The following is a 13,259-nucleotide window of genomic DNA, read 5'->3' as shown; positions in this document are numbered from 1 at the left end:
ATAAGTCACCTACAAGGCAATAAAGCCAGTGGGGGGAAAGTAAAAGATCAAATGAGATCACTTTCTTGCTCAAAACTCTCCAATCACTTTCCTTTCCACTTTAAATAAAATCTAAAATCTTTTCTGTGGTTTACGGTCTAGCTTCTTTGATCTCAACTCTGACTACTGTCCTCCAGCTGTATCATCTCTTCTTTTCCATGAGCATGTCAAATGGGTCATCATTTTAAAGCTTTCTCAATAATTAGCTTGCTGCCTGGAAGGCTTTGCTCTTAATCTTCAAATCTATCTTCTTGGAATTCTGAATGTAGCTTTAATACAATCTTCTCAGTAATGACTTTCTAGCACGAACATACAAAACGACCACTTCCTCACTTTCTTTCTATCTTACCATCTTATACACATTTTTATGCACATCTAATGTATCACTTTATTATTCATATTTTTAAATTTCTAAATTAGTGTCCTTATTATTTTCCATATTAGAACATAATTTCAAGAGTGGAGACCGTGTCAGCCTTTTTTTATTTTATCTCTAGCGCCTAGGACACAGCCTGGAAGTTAGTAATGGTAAATAAATATTAGTTAAGTAAATAAAGGAATTAAATGAGAATGCACCTGGAGGTTAAACAAGAAAATGTATGATCTCTGATCTTAGTGTCAAGGCATTTTTTTTTAAGAAATTTATTGACCAATTGGTTTCCATACAACACCCAGTGCTCATCCCAAAAGGTGCCCTCCTCAATACCCATCACCCACCCTCTCCTCCCTCCCACCCCCCATCAACCCTCAGTTTGTTCTCAGTTTTTAACAGTCTCTTACGCTTTGGCTCTCTCCCATTCTAACCTCTTTTTTTTTTTTCCTTCCCCTCCCCCATGGGTTCCTGTTAAGTTTCTCAGGATCCACATAAGAGTGAAACCATATGGTATCTGTCTTTCTCTGTATGGCTTATTTCACTTAGCATCACACTCTCCAGTTCCATCCACGTTGCTACAAAAGGCCATATTTCATTTTTTCTCATTGCCACGTAATATTCCATTGTGTATATAAACCACAATTTCTTTATCCATTCATCAGTTGATGGACATTTAGGCTCTTTCCATAATTTGGCTATTGTTGAGAGTGCTGCTATGAACATTGGGGTACAAGTGGCCCTATGCATCAGCACTCCTGTATCCCTTGGATAAATTCCTAGCAGTGCTATTGCTGGGTCATAGGGTAGGTCTATTTTTAACTTTCTGAGGAACCTCCACACTGCTTTCCAGAGCGGCTGCACCACTTTACATTCCCACCAACAGTGCAAGAGGGTTCCCGTTTCTCCACATCCTCTCCAGCATCTATAGTCTCCTGATTTGTTCATTTTGGCCACTCTGACTGGCGTGAGGTGATACCTGAGTGTGGTTTTGATTTGTATTTCCCTGATAAGGAGCGACGCTGAACATCTTTTCATGTGCCTGTTGGCCATCCGGATGTCTTCTTTAGAGAAGTGTCTATTCATGTTTTCTGCCCATTTCTTCACTGGGTTATTTGTTTTTCGGGTGTGGAGTTTGGTGAGCTCTTTATAGATTTTGGATACTAGCCCTTTGTCCGATATGTCATTTGCGAAGATCTTTTCCCATTCCGTTGGTTGCCTTTTAGTTTTGTTGGTTGTTTCCTTTGCTGTGCAGAAGCTTTTTATCTTCATAAGGTCCCAGTAATTCACTTTTGCTTTTAATTCCCTTGCCTTTGGGGATGTGTCGAGTAAGAGATTGCTACGGCTGAGGTCAGAGAGGTCTTTTCCTGCTTTCTCCTCTAAGGTTTTGATGGTTTCCTGTCTCACATTCAGGTCCTGTATCCATTTTGAGTTTATTTTTGTGAATGGTGTGAGAAAGTGGTCTAGTTTCAACCTTCTGCATGTTGCTGTCCAGTTCTCCCAGCACCATTTGTTAAAGAGGCTGTCTTTTTTCCATTGGATGTTCTTTCCTGCTTTGTCAAAGATGAGTTGGCCATACGTTTGGGGGTCTAGTTCTGGGGTTTCTATTCTATTCCATTGGTCTATGTGTCTGTTTTGGTGCCAATACCATGCTGTCTTGATGATGACAGCTTTGTAGTAGAGGCTAAAGTCTGGGATTGTGATGCCTCCTGCTTTGGTCTTCTTCTTCAAAATTCCTTTGGCTATCCGGGGCCTTTTGTGGTTCCATATGAATTTTAGGATGGCTTGTTCTAGTTTCGAGAAGAATGCTGGTGCAATTTTGATTGGGATTGCATTGAATGTGTAGATAGCTTTGGGTAGTATTGACATTTTGACAATATTTATTTTTCCAATCCATGAGCAGGGAATGTCTTTCCATTTCTTTAAATCTTCAATTTCCTTCATAAGCTTTCTATAGTTTTCAGCATACAGATCCTTTACATCTTTGGTTAGATTTATTCCTAGGTATTTTATGCTTCTTGGTGCAATTGTGAATGGGATCAGTTTCTTTATTTGTCTTTCTGTTGCTTCATTGATAGTGTATAAGAATGCAACTGTTTTCTGTACATTAATTTTGTATCCTGCAACTTTGCTGAATTCATGTATCAGTTCTAGCAGACTTTTGGTGGAGTCTATCGGATTTTCCATGTATAATATCATGTCATCTGCAAAAAGCGAAAGCTTGACTTCATCTTTGCCAATTTTGATGCCTTTGATTTCCTTTTGTTGTCTGATTGCTGATGCTAGAACTTCCAGCACTATGTTAAACAGCAGCGGTGAGAGTGGGCATCCTTGTCGTGTTCCTGATCTCAGGGAAAAAGCTCTCAGTTTTTCCCTATAGGATGATGTTAGCTGTGGGCTTTTCATAAATGGCTTTTATGATCTTTAAGTATGTTCCTTCTATCCCGACTTTCTCAAGGGTTTTTATTAAGAAAGGGTGCTGGATTTTGTCGAAGGCCTTTTCTGCATCGATTGACAGGATCATATGGTTCTTCTCTCTTTTTTTGTTAATGTGATGTATCACGTTGATTGATTTGCGAATGTTGAACCAGCCCTGCATCCCAGGATTGAATCCCACTTGATCATGGTGAATAATTCTTTTTATATGCCGTTGAATTCGATTTGCTAGTATCTTATTGAGAATTTTTGCATCCATATTCATCAGGGATATTGGCCTGTAGTTCTCTTTTTTGACTGGGTCTCTGTCTGGTTTAGGAATCAAAGTAATACTGGCTTCATAGAATGAGTCTGGAAGTTTTCCTTCCCTTTCTATTTCTTGGAATAGCTTGAGAAGGATAGGTATTATCTCTGCTTGAAACGTCTGGTAGAACTCCCCTGGGAAGCCATCTGGTCCTGGACTCTTATTTGTTGGGAGATTTTTGATAACCGATTCAATTTCTTCGCTGGTTATGGGTCTGTTCAAGCTTTCTATTTCCTCCTGATTGAGTTTTGGAAGCGTGTGGGTGTTCAGGAATTTGTCCATTTCTTCCAGGTTGTCCAATTTGTTGGCATATAATTTTTCATAGTATTCCCTGATAATTGTTTGTATCTCTGAGGGATTGGTTGTAATAATTCCATTTTCATTCATGATTTTATCTATTTGGGTCATCTCCCTTTTCTTTTTGAGAAGCCTGGCTAGAGGTTTGTCAATTTTGTTTATTTTATCTCTCCTTCTATTCTAAATGACAGACTTGCTGGATAAAGGATTCTTGGCTGCATATTTTTTCTGTCTAGCACCCTGAAAATCTCTTGCCAATTCTTTCTGGCCTGCCAAGTTTCAAAAGAGAGATCAGTCACGAGTCTTATAGGTCTCCCTTTATATGTGAGGGCACGTTTACCCATTGCTGCTTTCAGAATTTTCTCTTTATCCTTGTATTTTGCCAGTTTCACTATGATATGTCGTGCAGAAGATCGATTCAAGTTACGTCTGAAGGGAGTTCTCTGTTCTTCTTGGATTTCAATGCCTTTTTCCTTCCCCAGTTCAGGGAAGTTCTCAGCTATGATTTCTTCAAGTACCCCTTCAGCACCTTTCCCTCTCTCTTCCTCCTCTGGGATACCAATTATGCGTATATTATTTCTTTGTAGTGTATCACTTAGTTCTCTAATTTTCCCCTCATACTCCTGGATTTTTTTCTCTCTCTTTTTCTCAGCTTCCTCTTTTTCCATAACTTTATCTTCTAGTTCACCTATTCTCTCCTCTGCCTCCTCAAGCCGAGCTGTGGTGGTTTCCATTTTGTTATGCATTTCGTTTAAAGCGTTTTTCAGCTCCTCGTGACTGTTTCTTAGTCCCTTGATCTCTGTAGCAAGAGATTCTCTGCTGTCCTGTATACTATTTTCAAGCCCAGCGATTAATTTTATGACTATTATTCTAAATTCACTTTCTGTTATATTATTTAAATCCTTTTTGATCAGCTCATTAGCTGTTGTTATTTCCTGGAGATTCTTCTGAGGGGAATTCTTCCACTTGGTCATTTTGGATAGTCCCTGGCGTGGTGAGGACCTGCAGGGCACTTCCCCTGTGCTGTGGTGTATAACTGGAGTTGGTGGGCGGGGCCGCAGTCCCACCTGATGTCTGCCCCCAGCCCACCGCTGGGGCCACAGTCAGACTGGTGTGTGCCTTCTCTTCCCCTCTCCTAGGGGCGGGATTCACTGTGGGGTGGCGTGGCCCGTCTGGGCTACTTGCACCCCGCCAGGCTTCTGATGCTGGGGATCTGGCGTATTAGCTGGGGTGGGTAGGCAAGGTGCACGGGGGCAGGAGGGGCAGGCTTAGCTCGCTTCTCCTTAGGTGATCCACTTCAGGAGGGGCCCTGTGGCAGCGGGAGGGAGTCAGATCCGCTGCCGGAGGTTTGGCTCCGCAGAAGCGCAGAGTTGGGTGTTTGCGTGGAGCGAGCAAGCTCCCTGGCAGGAACTGGTTCCCTTTGGGATTTCGGCTGGGGGATGGGCGGGGGAGATGGCGCTGGCGAGCGCCTTTGTTCCCCACCAAACTGAGCTCTGTTGTCAGGGGGCTCAGCAGCTCTCCCTTCCTTTGTCCTCCAGCCTTCCCACTTTCGGAGCAGAGCTGTTAACTTATGACCTCCCAGACGCTAAGTCGCGCTTGTTGTGGGAACACAGTCCGTCAGGCCCCTCCGCTTTTGCAAGCCAGACTTGGGGGCTCTGCTTGGCCGGCGAGCCGCCCCTCCGCCCCGGCTCCCTCCCGCCAGTCCGTGGAGCGCGCACCACCTCGCCACCCTTCCTACCCTCTTCCGTGGGCCTCTCGTCTGCGTTTGGCTCCGGCGACTCCGTTCTGCTAATCCTCTGGCAGTTTTCTGGGTTATTTAGGCAGGTGTAGATGGAATCTAAGTGATCAGCAGGACGTGCGGTGAGCCCAGCGTCCTCCTAAGCCGCCATCTTGCCAAGTCCCACCAAGGCATTTTTTTAACCTCTTTTCCCTGGTCTATTTTAACCATTCCTTGGATCAATTACATATCTAAAATATCCATCTATCTTCTCTCCCTTTCCATCTCCTTTTCCCCCCTCCCTCTCCCTTTGTCTCTCTCTAATTTCTCTTGGCTAAACACAAGTATATGGATTGATCCCACCAAAAAATGCCCATCAATATGTCAGAATAACAAAAAACAAACAAATAAGTCACATTATGTCACAGTTGGATTTTTGCCTAAAAAGTAGCAATCAGTAATCTTTGGCAGCTGGTAATTTTAAAATCAGGATCACAGCCTCAGAATGCAAACTTTGGGGGCTGAATGCGTGAGGTCTTTGATCTAAGTGCAACCGTGATTTGCAACACCTATGAGCTTTCCAAAGTCCTGCCCTGGACACGTTGCCTCCTCAGCCACTAGGTTTGAGATTGAGTTATTATTTTTTAACTGGTTTCTCTTTAAACAAGAGAAATTTATATCACAGATATGCAGTTACTCTCTTCCTAGTATCCTAATATTTCAGTACCTGACCGCCTCATAATGATCAGAAGAGGTAACAACACACTGCATATAAAGTATCTGCCAGCTAAAGGAGAGGAGGACCAATCTCAGATTATACTGGAAGAATAAAGGGAAATCACTACGTATGAAACCAGGCTAAGGCTGGGCCCTGCATGGTTATTATCTCATTCAGGATACACAACAACGTGATAAGGTAGGTAATAATGGTACTTTTTCAACACATGGAGGAATGTGTTTAGTGAACAAGTAACTTGCACAAGAACATTGTAAAAAGCAATAATGTAGATATCAAGCCCACGCCTTTCAAACATGAATGTTCTTTCAGTAGGTTTAAAATGAAATAACAATACTTACATATTTACTTCTGAATAAACATTTTGCAGTGTTCCATTTTAAGCCTACTGGAAGTGAGAGATATATACTATATAATATATGATACATTACCATTAGTATTTGTCTAAAATTTTAAAAGCCTATTACTCATTATCTTTTGCAGGGAAAAACTCTTGTTTTTATTTTTGTTTTTAAACACTGATTTCATGTTCCTGCTTATCATGACAATATTTTGTCCACATGAATTAACATTTTAAATAAGAAATTTGCAAGCATATGTATAACTATTTCTTCTAAATTAAAAGTGCAGCTTTGATTCAAAAACCAACCCCCCCCTCACCCTCTATTCCTAAATACTTCATGGATGAATATCAAATGCTTACAGAAAGTCAATTATGCTACAACAACTAAAGAGCAAGTTCGTACATTTTTATGTTTAATGATAAAGATGGTGATACACAGGACAGATACAGTATTAGTAAAGGGCATTTTTGTATTATGTATTTAGATGTTATGATGAATGTATTTATATATCTCTGTGCTGCTTATTAAGGATCTTTTGACTCCAAGCTTGGCAATTTCAGATAAATAAATTCATATAAGGATATAATTACTGGGTGTAAAATAATTATACTACTGATTTTATCAGGAAATAAGTTATGTATTTTAAATGAATAGAAGAAATTATTTATGCCAATGCAAACTAATGATGGTTATTTCTGAATGATAGGATATTTTTTTATTCCTTAGATTTTCTACATTTTCTAAAATGACAATACATTGTTTCTTAATTCAGAAATTAACACTGCTATAAATATCCGTTTGTAGTAGTAGTATTTAACATACCTAACTTTATTGTAACTATCTAAATTAATATTAAATAAAAACTTTCAAAGTTTATTTTTGATAGAAACTTAGGTAATTAGTTAAATGCCCATTTTATATAAAACTTACTTTGAAAAAGTGTTCATTTTCAAGGTGGAATAGATGAATCTTCCACTTAAAAAGAATATGCCATTTTAAATATAAACACAGTAAATGAATGTATATCATAAATTATATATACATAATTATTTTATGTAGTAATGAATATACTAGAAAGCCTTAAAAAATAAAGCAAAACAAAACAAAGCTAATATTTAATACTTGTCTTGAAGCATTACTTAATCTTAGCAATACTTAATCTTAGAAGCACTTGCTACCTGGGGAGTCTCATTCTAAGAAACAGTTTTATTTTTGAATGAGAAAACCATGGTACCTTATACTGTACTGTTCTTCCTTTAGCTAATTCCTATTTTCTCACATTTTACTATAGACAGCAAGAAAAAGCCAGGTCATACCTTTAAATCTCTTCTAGAAATATCCTTAGCTAGTTCATCAGTTAATTAGGACGTTTTCGCTAATGTTACTTTAGGCAACAATGTTGCCAAATTTCTTCCACTTCATTAACAAGGGACCCCTGGCTCTCCAACGTGGAATAATATTTACCTTTCTTTCATTTAAGTATTCAGCAATTAGGCTGAGGGCAATTAGGCTTTTTCCAACAGTCTCTTTAAAGCCTCTAGGATTTCACTAACACTCTTCTCAAGGTCCTTCCAGCTTCTTCTTACTTGCAACCTAGTTCCAAAACCACAGTCTTGTATTTAGATTCTGCTCTGGTACCAACATCAATTCAAACAGGAGTTACTGTAGCTGGATGGTGGACTTTGGCAAATTGTGTTTTCCAACAAAGGACACAATATTTCTAATCTCACATGCCCTTCCAAAAATCTGCCTTTGCCCCAGCAAAAGGTAGAGGCATTTCCAATTTTCTTGAAACTGGGCGGGGAGGAAGGGGGGAAGGGTTTCTTTGTAACTGCCTTGAACAAATAGAATATAACACAAATAACATGGCATAATTTATAAGACTAGGTTAGAATAGGAAATATACTTTCTGTCAAGTTCTGTCCCTTAGGACACCTACTATGGGAATCCACTTACTATATTGTTAAACTGCCCCAACTCACTGAGAGGCCACATGCACTTCAAGTATTACAGTTGAAGTCCATCAGCTTATCAACCACCAGCAAGTATCAACCATCATAACATAAGTGAAAACCTCAGATGAGCTCAGACCCTATGTGTGGAGTCAACTCAAGTCTTCAAGCAGTTAGCTGAGTCCTCAGAAATCACTGAACAAAGATAAATGGCTCCCCCTTTGCCCTGTCTAAATTTCTGATTGCTCTATAATATTTATGACCATACAAAATAGTTGTTTTATGTCATGAAATTTTGGGATTTTTTCACAAAGTAATAAATAATCAGAATGGTAAGAATTGTCAAGAACAAATAAAATATATATGGAATTGATAGCAATTTCTGATGAAATGTCATTTGTTCAACCATGTAGTCAAATTGCTCAGAGATGACCAATGCAGCACTTTCAACAATAGTCAAATTATGGAATGAGCCTAAATATCCATTAACTCATGAATGGATAAGGAAGATGTGGCTTATATATACAATAGAATACTACTTGGCAATGAGAAAGAATGAAATCTGGCCATTTGCAGCAACATGGATGGAATTGGAGGTTATTTGCTAAGTGAAATCAGTCAAAGAAAAACAGATACCTTCTTCTGAAAAAAATATAAAAATTTTAAACTGAAAAAAAAAAAGACAGATACCATATGTTTTCACTCATGTGGATCTTGAGAAACTTAACAGAAGACCATGGGGGAGGGGGAGGGGAAAAAAGTTACAAACAGAGAGGGAGGCAGGCAAACCATAAAAGAGACTCTTAAATACAGAGAACAAATTGAGGGTTGATGGGGAGTGGGGGAGAGAGGAAAGTGGGTGATGGGCACTGAAGAGGGCACTTGTTGGGATGAGCACTGGGTGTTTTATGGAAAACAATCTGACAATAAATTATACTTAAAAAATAAAAATAAAGATGGCCAATGTATAACTTGTTAAAAAATACAGAATAAATAGATGAAATTCTTTTTTATTAATCATAGCTTCAAGAAATAAAGAGTTTAATTTCAGTCTCCCATGAGACTAAAAGTTCCTTGAGAGTTGATATAATTATTCATATTTTTGCATAGGTTTGTAATGTTATTGTAATTAATGAATAAATAAATGAATTAATAATTGGAACAATGACTGACTGAATGATGTAATGGCAATTCCTCTATACTTTCTGGAACTAATATTGGACATTTAGATCCCTAAAAACCAGAAAGTGATCGTAGGAATTACTAACTGCTTCTCTCCACCAACCACACAGAATAGACATACACATGAACACACACACACACACACACACACACACACACACATTTAACAAGATCTTAAAGACACTAAGCAAGATATATGAGGGTAAAGACACTTCTAGTTCAAATTTTTTACTTTTTTGTAAATCTTAATGAATGACAACTTGAGGTTATAATAATATTATAATTAATAGTTGTAGGATTCTTAAAGTTGGTAACATTATCTTTTTTTCACCATTTTTCAACTCATGAAATGATAATTCTAGATCTCTTCATGTAGATATCAAGTAAGGAGAACAAAGTATGTAGGTATTAGGGTTTTTTAATTTGTTTTTATTAAAGTATCATTGACATAAAATATCCTATTAGTTGCAGGTATACACCATATTAGTTTTACACAGATACACAATATGTAATAGTTTTTTGGCCAGTGATAATTAATATAGATATATCTGGCATCATATGTGTTCTTCTATAAACACACATTTCAAATTATTCAAAATTCAAGTGGTGCCCATCAATATGCCATCTGAAAATACTGTTTGTGTCTGAATTACTTTAAATAGTTAAATCAATCTCTTAAACTAAAAACATTTTTGTATGTAAAGCTATTGGTGTGGCACATCTGACATCTGGACCAATTGTCAGCTATAGATAATTATGTCCCTTAATGTTCCATGCATCTATTTTCAATCCAGTTCAGACCTTGTAATTAAAAACCCTTTAAATAGGAAACAGCTTTTTTAGATAATCCAAAATCCCGACTGAATTCAAAAGAGTGATGTGATATCACAGACCCTTTGTCTGTAAAAATCATTACATTTTGAAAGTTTTCACTCTTGCTTGCCTAAAAGCAATGTATACATGTCTACAAGGATAGCAGTTTAATAAGACTTGAAAATCTCTACTGAATATACAAATATCTCTGGCACACAAAACTTCCTACTTAAAATTCAATTAAGTACAGCTAAAATATTTGTGACCTTTTTTGGGGGATTGATAATAAAACTTACTGTGTTGATTATGGATAAAAGAGCAATAAAATTACTGAAATTTAGACTCTGGGCCATTGGTAAGATTTCTTCATTGTCTAAATAACTCCAGGCTCTCATCCATTTCATTCCCAGGCACACACTAAATGGCAACATGTAACAGACCAACATATTCATTCACAAATGCTTGAAAATCGAAATTTTGAACATCTATCAACATAAGGTTCAGGATTTTGTCACATATTTCATTAAGAATTGTACACAGTGTGCATCTATATTAATCATTTCAGGAAGTTCTTAAACTAGCTCCCCTCCACAAGAATCTCTTAACCAACCGACTGAGCCACCCAGGTGCCCCATCTCTTCCACAAGAATCTCTATAGTAGAAATATGTAACTCAATGCAATCTTACCAGCATTCCTTCTCTCTTCTATAGGAAATATCACCCCAGTCTTCCTACCACCCTTCTGCAATCTATGCACTACTGATGGGACAGTCAATCACAGTATCTTTTTAGCTCCAGAAAAGTGGCAAGTAACTGAGTGCATTAACAATCTCTCCCCTGCACTTTAGAATCTTGGACGGAAGGCACAAAGAAGATCAAAACAATTCATTAATTGTCTGCTCCTATGTAGACCAGATGTCAGCAAACTGTGGCATAAGAATTAGTCTATTTTTTTTTATAGATACTTTTCATTGGAACATAGCCATGTTAATTTGTTTACATATTGTGTATGGCTGATTTCACACTACAATGGCAGAGGTGAGTAGTTGCAACAGTAACCAAATAAATGGCCCACAAACCTAAAATATTTACTATCTGGCTCTGTAAAAAAAAAGGTTTGCTGACCTTTGACCTAGTCAGTAGAGCTACTATAATTTCTATCTTTTTTTAAACTTTTTTCTAACATTTATTTATTATTGAGAGACAGAGAGAGACAGAGCATGAGCATGGGAGGGACAGAGAGAGGGGGAGACACAGAATCTGAAGTAGTCTCCAGGCTCTCAGTTGTCAGCACAGAGCCCTACACGGGGCTTGAACTCACAAACCGCAAGATCATGACCTGAACTGAAGTCGGACACTTAACAGACTGAGCCACCCAGGCGCCCCTATAATATCTATCTTTTATGAGCCACTTTGTTCAGTCCCTGTTTTTAGCTTTTGAAATACCTAGGTTCCTTTTCCCCAAGTTTGGTCAGACAAATTATGTTTTGCTTGCAGTCAAAAAATACCAAATGATCACTAAATGGGTTCCAGGAGTTGGGACAAGCAAAAGATCCTCTAGGAAATGTGGAGTAATTGGAAATATTTACCCACACTAAGATGGGGAAACAGCAGTGAGACTGCTGTTTAAACACTGAGATGAGACAGTAACTACCCCATAATATGCAGTTGTAAAACAATTAATCTATCAACTGTGGCACCGGGATCTTTGAGATAACCGAGGGGAATTCTACCCACTACTGTCAAATAATCTGAATATCATGAGAAATGTGGAAAGTGTGAAACAGGATGCTTACTTATGTCAGCACTGGATTACAAGTTACGAAAATTATTTTTCTGAATTAAGATGAAGTTGGTTTCTCCTGTTTACAACCAAAGACCTTTAACTGAATCACCCTAACTCAAGGCAGATTAATATGAAATCCTCCATAATCCAAGGTTGACACCATTCTTCCTGCTTCAATGATCTAAAAGGACCACTGTTTGTTTCTAATATGTGAAATGCAAAACATTATTGAGAGTCTCTTGAAACAACCGCATGAAAAATGTTTTACCCACAACAAACTACAGCAGCTATAAGGGCACTTCTCTATATAATACAGATTAATAAACATCTTAGATAATTATTTGACATTATAGAGTATAGAACTAGCCAAAGAGTGATTTTCCTTATTTCAAAAAAACAGTGCTTTCTTAGATCACAAAAATATTAAAATATAAATCTGTTTTCTGTTATCACTGCTGTATTTATTTTCTCCTATCCATCTCCCGAGTTGTCTAATACCCTACGTTTCTCCTTGCTTTGGTAGCTTTTATGTCACACAGTAAAAAGCAGCAGTTGCCAAGTATGCATAAGATAATGCTCTTACTTTCTTTGTGAAAATCTAGATTAATTGAGGTGGAATTGTCAAATTATCCTAGCAGATGGAGGATGGGGAAATGTGTTTAGTGTTTATGAGACAAATGTCTCATTCCAGTAGGAGTTAGAAATGTTACCAAAATAAGAAGGAAATAATCCTTGGGCTGGGTTACAAAAGGAGGAAGGAAATTCTCTACAGATTACAGACCAAGTATATATTTGCATATAGCATCCTTAAGGAAGGATTGCTACAGGATGCAGGAGGGCATCTTATGCTGAATGCTGTGATCTTGGAAGCCTCAGGAAAAGAGCTCTTTTGTGTGTTTGATGTAGAAATCAAATAGTTGCCAGATTTTACGGGACCATATTGGTTTACAAATTGAACATGTCTATAGTATCTGATATAAACTGAAGATGACAGAGTACTTTCCTGGATTACTTCAAATATTTAAAAGCTTAAAAAAATAAACAAACAAACAACTGACGGGGCACCTGGGTGGCTTAGTCAGTTAAGCATCTGACTCTTGATTTCAGCTCAGGTCATGATCTCCCATTTCCTGAGTTCTAGCCCCGCATCAGGCTCCACGCTGACAGTATGGAGCCTGCTTGGGATGCTCTCTCTCTTTCTCTCTGTCCTTCCCCCCAACTCTCTCTCTCTCTCTCAAAATAAGTAAACATTTATTTTTTAAATCTAATGATCACTTCATAAT

Source organism: Prionailurus bengalensis, chromosome B1 (genome assembly GCF_016509475.1).
Source record: "Prionailurus bengalensis isolate Pbe53 chromosome B1, Fcat_Pben_1.1_paternal_pri, whole genome shotgun sequence".
NCBI lineage: Eukaryota > Metazoa > Chordata > Mammalia > Carnivora > Felidae > Prionailurus > Prionailurus bengalensis.
This window is presented reverse-complemented; position numbering follows the sequence as displayed.